At 40.3% G+C, this 15,385-nt stretch overlaps 1 long non-coding RNA gene across 1 annotated transcript in view; it reads right to left on the reverse strand.

Annotated features, from left to right (window-relative positions):
- The window catches only part of LOC138161432 (uncharacterized), an 18,798-nt gene extending 3,469 nt beyond the window's left edge, over window positions 1-15,329 (reverse strand). The window contains exons 1-2 of the long non-coding RNA XR_011168353.1: window positions 15,077-15,329; window positions 14,512-14,655 (exon numbers count right to left, since the gene is read on the reverse strand). This is a non-coding gene — a long non-coding RNA (uncharacterized lncRNA). The remainder of the gene's footprint in view (window positions 1-14,511; window positions 14,656-15,076) is intronic.
- Between the last annotated feature and the right edge of the window lie 56 nt (window positions 15,330-15,385).

A 15,385-nucleotide genomic window follows, 5' to 3' on the forward strand; every position in this document is an offset into this window, starting at 1 on the left:
CACACACACACACACACACACACACACACACACACACACACACACACACTTTCTACCTCTTGCTGTAAGCAAAATAAACAAACTGTAGGATATCAGCAGACCGCCTTATTGTTCTATTCACCATCTCTGTGACTGTTCAGATCAAGGCTCCCTTCCCTGCCCTCCATTCCCCCTGGGTCTCCTCCATTAGAACATAAGGTGCTATAGGGCAACTCTGTCTAGTCTTTGCATTTGTATCCTTAGGTTTAGCCTGTTGCAAAGTTAGCACTTAAAAAGTTTTTGATTTTTTTCCCATTCATTCATTGTAGGAGGAACTGTATGTTCTCAGTGGAGGGAGGGAAGGAAGGAAGGTATTTTGCTTGAGACTCAGGGTGACTTGCTTAGGGTACAGCTAGTCATGATGGGATTTGGACCCAAGTCTTTTCTATTCTATGCACTACCCATACTGCCTCTACCTACTTCATAGTAATTTAATCAATCAGATCAGTCAACAATTTTTTATTAAGCGCCTCTTACTTCCCAGGCACTGTGTTAAGCCACGGGGTTACAAAGACAAACAAGAAACAATTCCTTCCTTCAGAAAACATATTCTCTCAGAGGAGACAACCAGGATGTCCCCAAAGTCTTACTACTTGAAACTAAACTGAAACTTTTGGGATATCATGTACAACACTACACAAAGTTAATATGGAATAATGTGGGAGCACTGGTTGGGAGGGCATCAGAAAAGGCTCCAGGACAGTAACAATCGAGCTGAGCTTTGAAGAAAACCATGGATTCTCAGAGGCAGAGATGAAAACGAGCAGTGACCAAATTACCTAAACAGTTAAAAATGGGAGGCCAAATGTGCTATGCTTCAAAGGAATAGCCCAGACAATAATTGTTACAGGAATTCACAGAAGGGAGGGAAATAGCTTCTGGATGGGGTGGGCAGTGTCCAGAGAAAGATGGGCCTTGAAGGATGTGTAGACTTTGGGTAAGAAGAATAGAAGAGAGAAGGCAAGTTGAGAAAGTACGTGGCCTGTTTCTGGGGCCCTGAGCCACTGTAAGCCTAAATTACCCTGCAAAATTCTATTTTTTAGTTTTCCTACTTCACCTTATTTCTGTGGGAAACTAATGCCAACAAAAGTAGATACTAAGTGATTATTATATTAGAATGGGAATAAGGGAAGGCATTGCTGTGTAACCAGCTCTCTTCAATGAAAAGGAGAAATTTCACAGCAATGGCAGGTGTCCCAGGAGTGGTCCCAGTCTATTGGAATAACTCAATATTTTCATACATTTTTTAAAAATTTGCTTTATGACAGACTTTAGATAGACAAGCACCAAATGACTGCTGACCTCAAAATGCCCCCAAATACCTGGGAGAAATCAAGTCCCTGCAATCTTCTGGATCACAGGCAAATCAAGGGCTGGCTAGAGCAGTTGAGATCAAAATTAATTACTCAGATTTTGCTGGTCCTAAGGTTGGGGCCCACATGAACTCATCAGCATTCAATACCACTGTCATTCTTGCAGCCAGGAGAAAGGGACCCGAGATAATGAGGACGAGGAGAGATAAAAGGGAGTCTGCCAAGGAGGATCTTAATTGTATCTTAATTGATTCACATCCTTTCTCCTCCTTATAGATCCTTGCCCCAAAGTCAAGAATGCAGAGGTGCAGCTTCTCCTCTCTGCCACAGAGCACATACATCATCCATGTTTGGAAGAGGGGGCACCTCTGGTGTTCTTTCAACCATAGGACATGGTTGGGAAAGAGCATGGCACAGGCCTTCAGGAGACCTGGGTACAAGTCCTGGCTCTGGCACTTACTTGCTGTGTGATTCTAAGCATGTCACAGAACCTCTCTGGGTCTCATTTCATCATCTGTAAAATGAAGGGGTTGGACCAGATGACCTCTAAGGTCCACATTCATGACCCCTGTGATCCATTTTAAGACTTCATTTTAAGTCATCTAGACTGGCTACCTGCATTGATAAAGCAAAGCACTTTCTATGTGGTGATTGATTGATTGATTTGTGGTTGTTCAGTCATGTCTGAATCTTTGTGACCCCATTTGGGGTTTTCTTGGCAAAGATACTGGAGTGGTTTGCCATTTACTTCTCCAGCTTATTTTACAGATGAGTAAACTGAGGCAGATAGGGTTAAGTGACTTGTCCAGGATCACACAGCTAGTAAGTGTCTCAAGTCAAATTTGAACTCATGTCTTCTTAACTCCAGGCCCAGCACTCTATTTGCTGAACCACTTAGCTGCCCCAAGAGAGATAGAGCATCTATTAAGTGCTTACTATGTGCCAGATGCTCTGAGAGGCACTGGGGATGCATATGAATGCATGCCAGACAGTCCCTGTCCCTAAGGAGCGTATATTCCAATGGGGAAAGACAAAACATAAAGAGGTGCTGGAAAGGGGTGGTACTCATAGTGACATGGCTTGAGATGCTTTGAAATTGTTGAGAAGGCCTAGAGCCAAACAAGATGAGACCAAAGCTGGCCTATCAAAGCCCAGGATGGTTCAGTGGATGGAGCCCAGTTTTCTAGTAGGGAGAGAGTGAAGGTGATAGCCAGAAAGGAAGTGAAGGTTTGAGTGGAAATAGCAGGTCTAGAGATGTGCCAGAAATGCTGTGGAGTCCCAAAATGGAGTAAGGCCTCTCAGCTACCCAATCATATACCACAACTTGTTCAGCCATTCCCCAGTGGTGACTTCTCTCTTGCGATGCTGAAATTTGCTTAAGTATTTGGGTTATTAACCATTCAATGGGGAGAAGAAGAAAACGTTTTTCTTCAAAGAAATATTTGTTCCTTTGAAAATACATATGCTTGACAATAGTCACTTTTTATTTACTAATGATTGACTTTAGTTCACCAGCTTGGGGGAAGTGAGAATCCTTGTCTTCTGTTTCTTCCCTGTAGGGAAGGACTATGGCCAGGGCTGCTAGTTTTCCAGAAGAGCTTCATAACTTTGAACTGAAAGAGAAGGATAGTGCCCACTCTTTTCATGAGGAATAGAGAGTGTGAAGCTGAAGCCACAAGTGAGAAGCAAAGAGAATCCTTACAGCCATGGGCCCAGTGGGACTGTACCTAGCAGCGCTCACTCCCCCAGAATACTGTCCCGTGTAGACAGACTGTGGTCCCAGCAAAGAGAGACTCTTTGGTGGAGACCAGCCAGGTAGGAGCAGCTCACTGATATCACCAGAAGACACTGATAGCCTCGCAGCATCAGATGTGTAAATCATCCCTCCACACATACATCTCAACCACACGTGTTCCCTTCCTGTGTGCCCTTTCCCATGTATGTCTCATCCGTACATGTTCCTTACACATGTGCTCAAGGCACACACATTCCCTATGTTTATGCCCCTCCATACACAGGTCCCAAGCATACAGTTTCTTTATTCTAGTACCTCTCTACCTGTGTCTATTCATCCTACTGTGAGTGGGATATATGTATCTATAGGTGAATGTGTCTTAGGTGTATCAGGGGGAGGGGAAGATTCTACTTCTATTTTTCTTATGTTATTATATAAAATACCTTTGCTTTGAGCTGTGTCCTCTGACTAGTAAAAGTAAATACATCAGTGGGGGCTCATGAGTGATGGTTTTGAGGAGTTGCAGACCCAAAGAACATCTTGACCTTTGGATAGTCTTATGTGACTACTCACTTTGTGAGTGGGTAGACACCCCCAGGGGCTACAAAGATGAACAGATATAAGATCATTTGAAAAGAGAGAACCAAAAACTATTGGGAACTAGTAAAGGGTTGTCAGGTGTCCCGGTGAGATGAACCTTAAAGAAGATTAGGCTTTTAAAAGGTAAAGGTGAGGAAGAAGTGCATTCTAGGTATGGGGATCCGTATGCACAGAGGCACGAAGACAAAAGATGAAATGTCATGTATAAGAAGCAGCAACAAGTCCAATTTGGCTGGAATGTACAGAGCATGAAGAGGAATAATGTGAAGGAAGAAGAGAAAGGGAAGAAGGGGCCAGACCATGAAAGGCTTTACATACCAAGCCAAGGAGTTTGTGTTTTACCCTTCAGGCAATGGGGAACGTTTTTTTCCACTGAGGTTCATGGTTGATCTTTATGTTTAATGACCACTGAGATTTCTCAGGTTGGACTGAAGTACCACCTTCAGGGTTTTTAAAGAAGAGTGCAGCACTCCTTTCTCTCCTGTTGTAGCATGAGTTAAATGCCTTTTGATTTTATTTATTGGAGATGCAGAGAATATATCTGTGTATTGAAAAAGCCTGCAGAGAAGTATTTCCAGAAAAAAAAAACAATCATTTATTTAAGAGGGAATTGAAACCCAAAGAAGAAGTTACCTGGAAAGAAAGGTTGAATTGAGAAGTGTTCATGTAAGACAAAAATGTTTTATGAAAAAAAAATCATGAGATATAGAGCTGGAAGTGGTCTTCGAGATCACCTCATCTAATCCCTTCATTTTAGAGATGAGGAAACTGAGGCCAAAGAGGGGGTTTTCTGGGTCGCATGGGCAGCAAGTGGTAGAATCAGGATTTGAACTCAAGTCTTCTGGTTCCAGATTCCTTGTTGATTCTAGTATATCACTACTATGTCAACTGTAGAAATGACTATTTTCCAAGGCAGAAAGCAGTGACTGTTAAAAATAGAGGGGATCCAAAGACATCAAAGAAAGAGAGAAAAGAACCCACATGTACAAAATATTCATGGCACCTTTTTGTAGTGACAAAGAATTGGAAATTATGGAGATGCTCATGAATCGGGGAATGGCTGAACAAGTTGTGGTATATGATTGAGATGGAGTACTATTGTCCTATAAGAAACAGTAAAAGGGAAAGAGGAAGAGATGGCAGAGCAGATGCAGGAATTCACCTAAACTTTCCCCAATTCTCCTCCAAACAACTTATGGAGGAGCAGAGCCAACAAAAGTTTAGATTAAAACCATTTTCCAGCCCAACACAACTTGGGAAGTCATCTGGAAAGGTCTGTCTCACTGGGGTGGTGTTTGGGCCTGGAGCACAGGGCAGACCTGGATCCAGCAATGGGCCTTGGAGGCAGCTGAATTGGTGGCAGCAGCAGTACTGGGAGCTCTCAGCCCCCAGATGATGGGGGATATTGGACAACTGATCAGAAAGGGATTACAGAAGAGCCCTTTGTTGGCACTGGGTGCGAATACTGTTGCATTGCCCATATGAAGTTCCAGCGAGAAGAGGAACACTGGCACTTGAGCCTACAGAGGAGCAGGGGCTCCAGTCATAGTACCAAGGAGGAGAAGAATGCTTGTGGGCACTCACAGGGGATCAGGGACCCTGGTCTGGGGTCCAAGAAAGAAAGGAGCAGTAGCACTTGTAGCTGCAGGAGAGCAGGGGAACTAGTCTTAGTTCCAGGGTCAAGAGGAGAGCTGGAACCTGTGGTTACAAAAGAGATAAAGACTAGAGCACAGGCCAGGAGAGTAGTGACAACACCTCTAATTAATCATACTACTTTTTTTTTTGCTTTTTAGAGGGCGATTGGGGTTAAGTGACTTGCCCAAAGTCACACGGCTAGTAATTGTGTCAAGTGTCTGAGGCCGGATTTGAACTCAGGTCCCCCTGACTCCAGGGCCAGTACTCTATTCACTGCACCACCTAGCCACCCCTAAAAATCATACCGATTTTTACAAAGAATTTTCAAAATCAGATAAGAGGGGTAGAAGAAAAATTGAGGAAAAATGAGAGTGATATAAGAAAATTATGAAAAGAGAGTCAACAACGTGGTAAAAAGAGGTAGAAAATTCCACTGAAGAAAAAACTCCTTAAAAAGCAGAATTAACCAAATGGGAAAAGATGTGCAAAAATTCCATAAAGAAAAGAATTACTTTAGAAGTATAATTGACGGGCCTGAGCAGCCGCCTGCCAGAGGGACTCCAGATCAGCAGCAGCTGTGGCTGTTTCCAGGTTTATCAATACATAGATGCAAAGGACAAGGTGAGAGGCCAGTGTAGTCTGGACTTTGGGACCCAGTAAGTGGGAGTGCATGGCTTCTACCCCCAGGGCGAGAAACTGCTGAGACACCAGCACAGCCAGCCAGCCCCACGTGGTGGCTTCAGCTCCTGGCCTGCAGAGTGTAGGGGGAACAAGCACCAGTCTGAGGGGTAATCGCTCTTGCTTTAACCTGCTTGGATCTGGATTGCAGTCTAGGGTGGAGGTCCTGGGATGTGTGTCCAGCTTGCCAGAGCGTGTGGAGACCTCAGAGAGGGCACCCATCTAATACCTCTGGCAACTGAGAAAACCCCAGCATTTGGGACGAAAACTCCCCTGTCTGGTGGCAGAGTCCTACTGTGGCAAAAAGCCCAAAAGTCAAATAATTGAGTGGCAAAATGAGCAGGCAAAGGAAGCAAAGCATACAGAAGATTCCAACGTTACACTCCTATTTTGGGGACAAGAAGGAGCAAGGCATGGAACAGGAGGAAAACAGTGAAGTCAGAACTCCTGTACCAAAAGCTTCAATGGAAAATACAAGCTGGTTACAGGCCATAGAGGACCTTAAGAAGCAGATAAGAGAAGTGGAGGAAAAATTGGGAAGAGAAATGAGAACAATGCAAGAAAATTATGAAATGAGAATCAACAGCCTGACTGAAGAAAATAATACCTTAAAAAACAGACTGACTCAAATGGCAAAGGAGGCTCAAAAAGGCAATGAGGAGAAGAACACCTTAAAAAGTCAAATTTGCCAGATGGAAAAAGAATCCCAAAAGCTCAATGAGGAGAATCATTGCTTCAGAATTAGATTGGAGCAAATGGAAGCTAATGACTTTATGAGAAATCAAGATGCTGTTAAACAGATCCAAACAAATGAAAGAATAAAAGGCAATGTGAAATATCTCATGGGAAAAACCACTGACCTGGAAAATAGATCCAGGAGAGATAACTTAAAAATTATTGGACTACCTGAAAGCCATGACCAAAGTAAGAACCTAGAAAGCATCCTCCAGGAAGTTCTCAAAGAAAACTGCCCTGATGTTTTAGTACCAGAGGGCAAAATAGAGGTTGAAAGAATCCACCGATCACCTCCTGAAAAAGATCCCAAAAAGAAAACTCCTAGGAATATTATAGCCAGGTTCCGGAATTCCCAGATTAAGGAGAGAATATTACAAGCAGCCAAGAAGAAACAATTTTAATATTGTGGAAACACAATCAGAATAACCCAGGATCTGGCAGCTTCTACACTGAGGGATCAAAGGGCTTGGAATGTGATATTCCAGAGGTCAAGGGAGCCGGGACTAAAACCAAGAGTCACCTACCCAGCAAAACTGAGTATCATGTTTCAGGGGAAAATTTGGTCATTCAGTGGAATAGAGGACTTTCAAGCATTCTTGTTGAAAAAAAAACAGAGTTGAATAGAAAATTTGACATTCAGATACAAGAAGCATGAGAAGGTAAACAGGGAAAAGAAATCATAAGGAACTTATCAAAGTTGAACTATTAACATTCCTACATGGAAAAAAAATAATTGTATTTTATGAAACTTTTCTCAGTAGTTGAAGGGATTAGAAATATATATATATATATATATATATATATATATATATATATATATGTCTATATATGAGGGTATATGGGCATATGAATACATATGTGAATGTGTGTATATATGTCTACAGGTATACATAGATAGAGGGCACAGGACCAATTTAACAGGAAGGGATGATACTTAAAAGGTGAAATTAAGAGGTGAGAGGAATATAATGAGAGGAGATGGGGAGAGACAGATTGGGGCAAACTATCTCATACAGAAGAGGCAAGGGAAAATGGTTACAATGGAGGGGAAGAATAGGAAGGCAAAAGGGAATGGGTCAACCTTATTCCCATTGAATCTGGCTTGAGGAGGGAGTGAAATACACACTAAATAGGGGATCTCACCCTCCAGGAGAATAGGGGGGGGAAGGGGATGAGAGGGGAGATGATGGAAGGGAGGGCAGGCTGGGGTGGAGGGAAGTTGGAAGCACCCACTTTTGACAAGGGACAGGATCAAAGTAGAGAATAGAACAAGTGGGAGGTGGGATAGGAGGGAGGGAAATATAGTCAGTCTTTTACAATATATCTACTACGTTATTGTTTTGCATTAGCTGCACATGTACAACCTATACTGAACTGCTTGTCTTCCCAGTGGGGGTGGGTAGCAGGGGGGGAAGGGAATGAATCTGGAATTGAAAGTTTTAAAATCAAATATTCAAATATATATATGTGTGTGTGTGTGTGTATACTATTATTAATACCATCTTACATGTAATTAAGAAATAAGATATACAGGCACTGAGGCATAGAGATCCAATGGAAAAGTTGAAACGGGTATGGGAGAAAATATGGGAGAGAGCAGATTGGAGGTGGGGATATCCTGTATGACTGCTGTTTTGGGGGGATGGGTGGGGGAAAAACGGGGAGAAAATTTGTAACTCAAAATCTGGCGGAAACAATTGATGTAAATCAGAAGTTAATAAAGCATTTAAAAAAAAGAAAGAAGTATAATTGACCAGATAGAAAAAGAATTACAAAATCTCACTGAAGAAAATAATTCCTTAAAAATTAGAATTGCCAAATAGAATCTAATGACTCCATGAAACACCAGGAAACAATAAAACAAAGTCAAAAGAATGAAAATATAGAAGAAAATGTGAAATATTGCATTGGAAAAAAACAACTGACCTATAAAATAGATATAGGGAGATAATTTAAGAATTATTAGACTACCTGAAAGCCATGATCAAAAAAAGAGCCAAGACTGCCCTGATATCCTAGAATCAGAAGGTAAAATAGAAATTGAAAGAACCTATCAATCATCTCCTGAAATAGATCCCCAAATGAAAACTCCCAGGATATTATAGCCAAATTCCAGAGCTTTCAAGTCAAGGAGAAAATATTACAAGCAGCCAGAAAGAAATAATTCAAACATTGTGGAGCTACAGTCAGGATCACAGAAGACTTAGCAGTTTCCACATTAAAGAATTAGAGGGCTTGGAATATGATATTCTAGAAGGCAAACGAGCTAGGATTACAACCAAAACCATCTACAAGCAAAACTAAATATAATCTTGCAGGGGGAAATGGGGCATTTAATTAAATAAAGGACTTCCAAGAATTTGTGATAAAAAGACTAGAGTTAAATTGAAAATTTGACATTCAAACAAAAGACTCAAGAGAAGCATAAAAAGGTAAACATGGAAGAGAAATCATAAAGGATTCAATAAGGTTAAACTCATTACATTCCTATATAAGAAGATACTTTTAACTCCTAAGAACTTTATCATTGGTAGGGCAGTTGGAAGAAAAGTATGAGTTGACTGTAATAGGATGATTTCAAAGAAATAAAACTAAGGGGTAAAAAAAGGGATCCACTACTAGATAGGGGAAGGAAGAAAAAGAATAGGTATTATGCTTCAGCTGCAGTTAAAAAAAAACAGCAGAGGTAGCAATCATGATCTCAGACAAAGCAAAAGCAAAAATAGATCTAATTAAAAGAGATAAACTGGAAAACAACATTTTACTAAAAGGTACCATAGACAATGAAGTAATATCAGTACTAAACATATATGCACCAAATGGCATAGCAACCAAATTTTTAAAGGAAAAATAAAATGAATTACAGTAGGAAATAGTAAAACTATACTAGTGGAAGATCTCAGATTTCCCCTCTGAGAATTAGATCATTTAACCATAAAATAAATAAGAAAAATTTTAAATTTTAGAAAAGGTAGATATGATGAATCTATTAAAAAAATTGAATGGAAATAGAAAGGAACATACCTTTTTCTCAGTGGTATGTGGCACCAATACAAAAATTGATCATGTATTAGGGCATAAAAACCTCACAACCAAATGCAAAAAAGCAGAAATATTAAATGCACTCTTTTCAGACCATAATGCAATGAAAATTACATTCAATAAAGAGCCAAGGAAACATAGATTAAAAATTAATTGGAGGGGCGGCCAGGTAGCACAGCGAGTAAGAGCACCAGCTCCAGTGTTGGGATGACCTGGGGATCGAATCCTGGGCTCAGACACTTAGCACCCACCCAGAAACACCTGGCTGTGTAACCATGAGCGAGTTACTTAACCCCAATTGCTTAGGGGCAGCCAGGTGGCTCAGCAAGTAAGAGCACTGGCTCCAGTGTCGGGATGACCTGGGGATCAAATCTGGGCTCAGATACTCAGCACCACACCCAGAAATAACTGGCCGTGTAACCTTGAGCAAGTTACTTAACCCCAATTGCTTTAAAAAAATTAATTGGAAACTAAATATTCTAATCCTGAAGAATGAGTGGCTGAAAGAACAAATCATAGAAACAACAAATAATTTCATTAAAGAGGATAACAATGAGATGACATGCTAATATTTATGGGATGCAGCCAAAGCAGTACTTAGGGCAAAATTTATATCTCTAAACACCTACATCAATAAAATAGAGAAAGAGCCAATCAATGAATTGTGTCTCCAATTAAAAAATAACCTAGAAAAAGAACAAATTAAAAATCCCGACTTACACACTAAATTAAAAATCTTGAAAATCAAAGGAGAGATTAATAAATTTCAAAATAAGAAAACTATTGAATTAGTAAATAAAACTAGGAGCTAGTTTTATGCAAAACCCAATAAAATAGATAAACCATTGATTAATTTGATTTTTAAAATAAAACCAAAATACCAGTATTAAATATGAAAAAATTCATTACAAATGAAGTTGAAATTAAGGCAATTATTAAGAGCCATTTTGCCTAATTATATGCCAATAATCTAAGTGAAATGAATGAATGTTTACAAAAACATAAATAACTCCTATTAACAGAGAAGAAATAGAATACTTAAATAACCTATCTTAGAAAAAGAAATTGAATAAGCCATAAATGAACTCCCTAAGAAAAAATCCCCAGGACCAGGTGAGTTCACATGTGAATTCTACCAAACATTTGAAAAGTAATTAATTCCAATATTATATTAACCATTTGAAAAAAATAGGCAAAGAAGGAATCCTTTTATGACAAAAATATGGTGCTGACACCTAAACCAGGAAGAGAAAAAATAGAGAAAGAAAACTATAGACCAATTTACCTAATAACATATTAATGCAAAAATTTTAAATAATATACTAGCAAGGAGAATACAGTAATATGCCACAAAGACAACACACTATTGCCAGGTGGAATTTATACCAGGAATGCAGGGCTGGTTCAGTATTAGGAAAACTATAAGTATAACTAACCATATCAATAACAATAGCAACAAAAATCATAGGATTATCTCAATAGATGCAGAAAAAGCTCTTGACAAAACAGAACATTTATTCCTACTAAAAACATTAGAAAGTATAGAAACAAATGGAGCTTTCCTTAAAATGATAAATAGTATCTATCTAAAGCCATTAGCAAGCATTCTCTTTAATGGGGATAAGCTAAAAATCTGCCCCAAAAGATCAGGGTTAAAGCAAGAATGCCCATTATCACCCTGATTATTCAAGATTTTGCAAGATGTCCTAGCTATAATGGTAAAAGAAAAAAAAGAAATTGAACAAATTAGAAGGCAGTGTCTTCACTGCCTTCACCAAACTATCACTCTTTGCAGATGATATAATGCTATACTTAGAAAATTAAAAAAAATTTAAAACTTTTTAAAATTAGTTGAAATAATAACTTCAGCAAAGTTGAAGAATCTAAAATAAACCCATATAAATCATTAGCATTTTTACACATTACCAACAAAGTCCAGCAGGAAGAGAGAGAAAAAGAAATTCCATTTAAAATAACTGCAGACAATATAAAATACTTGGAAGTCCACCTGCCAAGACAAACCCAGGAACTAAATGAACACAATTACAAAACATTTCACACAAATAAAGTCAGGAACAATGGGAGAAATATTAATTGCTTATGAGAAGCCTGAGCCAATACAATAAAATAATTCCAAAGGACTAATGATGAAAAATGCTATCCTCCTCCAGAGAAAGAACTGATAGAGCCTGAATTCATATGGGAGTTTTTAACTTTATTTTTCTTGTTTGTTTTTGGTCTGCATTTTCTTTTGCTACATGGCTAATATAGAAATATGTTTCGCATGATTTCACATGTATAATCTATATCCAATTGCTTTCCTTCTCAAGGGGAAGCAGGTAGGGAGAGCGTTTGGAGCTCAAATTTTTTAAAAATGAATGCTTAAAAAATTTACACATTATTGAGGAAAATAAAATAAAATAATTTTAAGTGATAAACAGGAAGGAAGAAGAAACAATGGAGAGGATTGTTTCAGAAAGATCTGTGAAGATCTATATGAACTCACGCAAAATGAAGTGAATAGAACCAGGAGAATAGTTTTATTATATTATAACATAATATTATGTAAAATACACAATTGGAATTATTACATAATATTATCTAATAACAATGTTGTAAAAATAATCAACTTTGAAAGACTTGGTAACAATGATCCACATAATGACCGGTCACAATCCCAAAGACTCATGATAAAGCATGCTGACCATCTCCACATAGGGAGTTGTTGGATTCAGCATGTAGATCAAAGCATATTTTCTTTTCTTTTTTTTTCCTTCCCAGCATAACTAATTTAAGAATTTGTTTTTGATGGCTGTACATGTTTATAATGGAATTTGTTTTCTTGACTTCTTAATGAGTGAAAGAAAAGGGAGGAGAGAATTTAAAAATGAAAATAAAATAAAAATGAATTTTTAAAAAAGAATGAGAATACACTTCTTGGCCACTCAAACTCTATAGCATGTTTACCACAGAAGAGGAAGATGTTTCCAGTAAGTCCCACTTTGCTTTAAAGGCAGAGTTCCTTAGTCTTCCATTCCGCTCAATGCCAGGCTCCCATTTTTACCATCATCTACCTCTTATCCATTTGACCTCCCAAAGACTTCCTTGCCTCCCTGCTAATCAATAAGAGGTCACCAAGAGAAAATGGATCTGAAAGAATACTCAGTCTGGTGAAAAATAGCTTCTTGCCTAAAAAAAATAATAAGAAAATCATCTTACTACCTTTTGGGACTTGGAGAGCATAAAGCAGAAAAGATGGTTTTCTTTCAAGGTTCTGAAGCTGAATACCAGTTACCTTAATGAATCTAATTCATTCATTTACCATTATGAATCAAATCCTATAGCTTGGGCTTTCCACCCTTACTTTTGGTGTCCTCGATAGGAGCTGGTCTCTGAGTACTTAGACCCTCCCTCTTTTGGGTTAGGACACTGAAGGCTCTTGTTGCTTTGAGAATGTTAACTGGGAAAGGATGAGGCCCAAGGGGGGAGGAACCTGTAGTCTTAAATCTACATGTGGCCTTCTAGGTCCTTAAGTGTGGCCTTTTGACTGAATTCAGAGAGGCTTCCGTCAAAAGGCCTCACTTAAGGACCTAGAAGGCCACATATTGTCATAGTGTCAAAGGTTCCCCACCCTTGGGATAAGCCATTAGGAGAGAGGGAAGGGAATAAGCATTTATATAGACCCTGCTATATTGCCAGGCACTATCCTAATCTCTTTTCCAGGTATTATCTCATTTGGCCCTCACAACAACAACCCCTCTGAGGTAGATGCTTATTATTATTTCCATTTTAAAGATGCAGAAACTTAGGCAGATATAGGTTAAGTGACTTACCCAGGGTCACACAGCTAGTAAGTATCAGAGGCTGGATTTGAACTCAGGCCAGACCCAGCACTCTACTGCATCACCTTCATGCTGTATCAGCTATTAGCATCTCTTCTAAGGGAGACATAGGTGGCTTGAGTCTGGAAGATTGGCTTGGAGCCAGGAAGTCCCAAGTTCACCTGTGACACATGCTGACTGTGCTGGTAGAGTAGGGGCCCATCTGTGTCTGTGCAGGGAGTTTCTTCACCAGGAGTTCCTTGTTTTTATAAAATCACAGGTCTGACCTCTAAAGACCACACCCAGAATTTGTTTTTTCAGTTGACTAGTAATACCTAGAGAGAAGGAGACCCTAGAGAAATTAATTTTGATCGGACAAAAAGAGGAGGTGGGGAGATGACCCAGGAGAGATTTTAGCCCAGAATGTTGAATAGAGAGGTGGGTCCAGATGGGAAGTCCCGGAGTGGGAGGCCCTAAGCAGCCAGGGAGAAGCCTAGACCTCAGCTGAGGCATAAGGAGGGGAGGGAGAGGGGTAAGGATTGGCTGAAAGTCAGGCCCTGATTATGGCTGGGTGTGATTATTTAATCTATTCTACCCTTCTTCCCTATTTCAGCTCAGACTTTAATAATATCACCTTCATAATAACACAGACCATATTGGGGATTTGGAGGCACTTTCCACTTGGCTTTATCTTACTGGAACCTTGAAACAGCCCTCTGGGGTAGGCAGGGCAGATAGCCAGGTCACCCATCTACAAAGAGGCAGAATTAAGACTAGAACCCAGCTTTCTGGATCTCCCAGTTCACTGCTCATATAAACCTGTTTCATCTTGAAAGAAAAACTCAGAGAAAGCTATTGACAGCCTCCCCCCAGGCCAGCAATTTACCCCAGACCATTATCAGAATCCACTTACAGTCTTTGGAAGAATCACCCGCACTTGGGAAAAGTGCATCTAATTCAGGATATGATGTCCAGGATTCAAGCTTTTGCATGTCTACTCTGTTAGCTGTGTGACTTTGGGCAGCTCACTTAGCCCCTCAGGCCTCAGTTTCCCCATCTGTAAAATGTAAAAGTCTATTATCTCTAAGGCTCCTTCCAGGTCTAAATTCTCTGCTGCTGAAATTGGACCAGGAAGGGGGTGGTTCCCACCTTTACATTCCCCATCCTTACCCAGCCCTCCAACCGCCCCATGTCTGAGATATCCACACCTCATGCCTCTTAATCACTTGTCTCCTCTGACCTGAGAGCTGAGGTTCTGGCCTTCAATTTGCAAAAGCTGATTTCTTTCCCCTGAACCACAGGGCAGCCTGGAGTCCAAAGCCACCCCTGAGGCCATAGTGATACTCTCTCCTGCTGAGCTCCCAGGGCGCTGTGACAGCACCGCGGGCCAGCCAGCTGGAACCCAGCCGGTGGACTGCCTCTCCCTGGCAGCCAGCTGGGCACAGTGCTATTCCTGAGGAAGAAAGCATTCAACAAACCTGTGCAGGAGGAAGGGGTCTGTTTATTCCAGTGCCTTGATATTTGGCTGGAGTATTCCAGGGCTCAAAATTCCAGAGCATGGAAGAGGGCTGGCTGCCTACCTGCCCCTGCCTGCCTTCAATGGTCTTTGTGTCTCACTATGTCTCCATCTGCATGTCTCCCTCCCTCCCCCCTCTGTCTCTTTCTCTGTGTGTCTTGTTTTGCTAATGGCTAATGTTTCCCTTTCTTAGTTTCTCTCCCCCTCCCTCTCCCTCCTCCTCCTTCTCTTCCTCCTCCTCCTTCTCTCTCTCTCTCTCTCTCTCTCTCTC

Source organism: Petaurus breviceps, unplaced genomic scaffold, assembly GCF_028583685.1.
Source record: "Petaurus breviceps papuanus isolate PSGF00001 unplaced genomic scaffold, PetGlider_PUasm1.0 185, whole genome shotgun sequence".
In the NCBI taxonomy this organism is placed as follows: domain Eukaryota; kingdom Metazoa; phylum Chordata; class Mammalia; order Diprotodontia; family Petauridae; genus Petaurus; species Petaurus breviceps.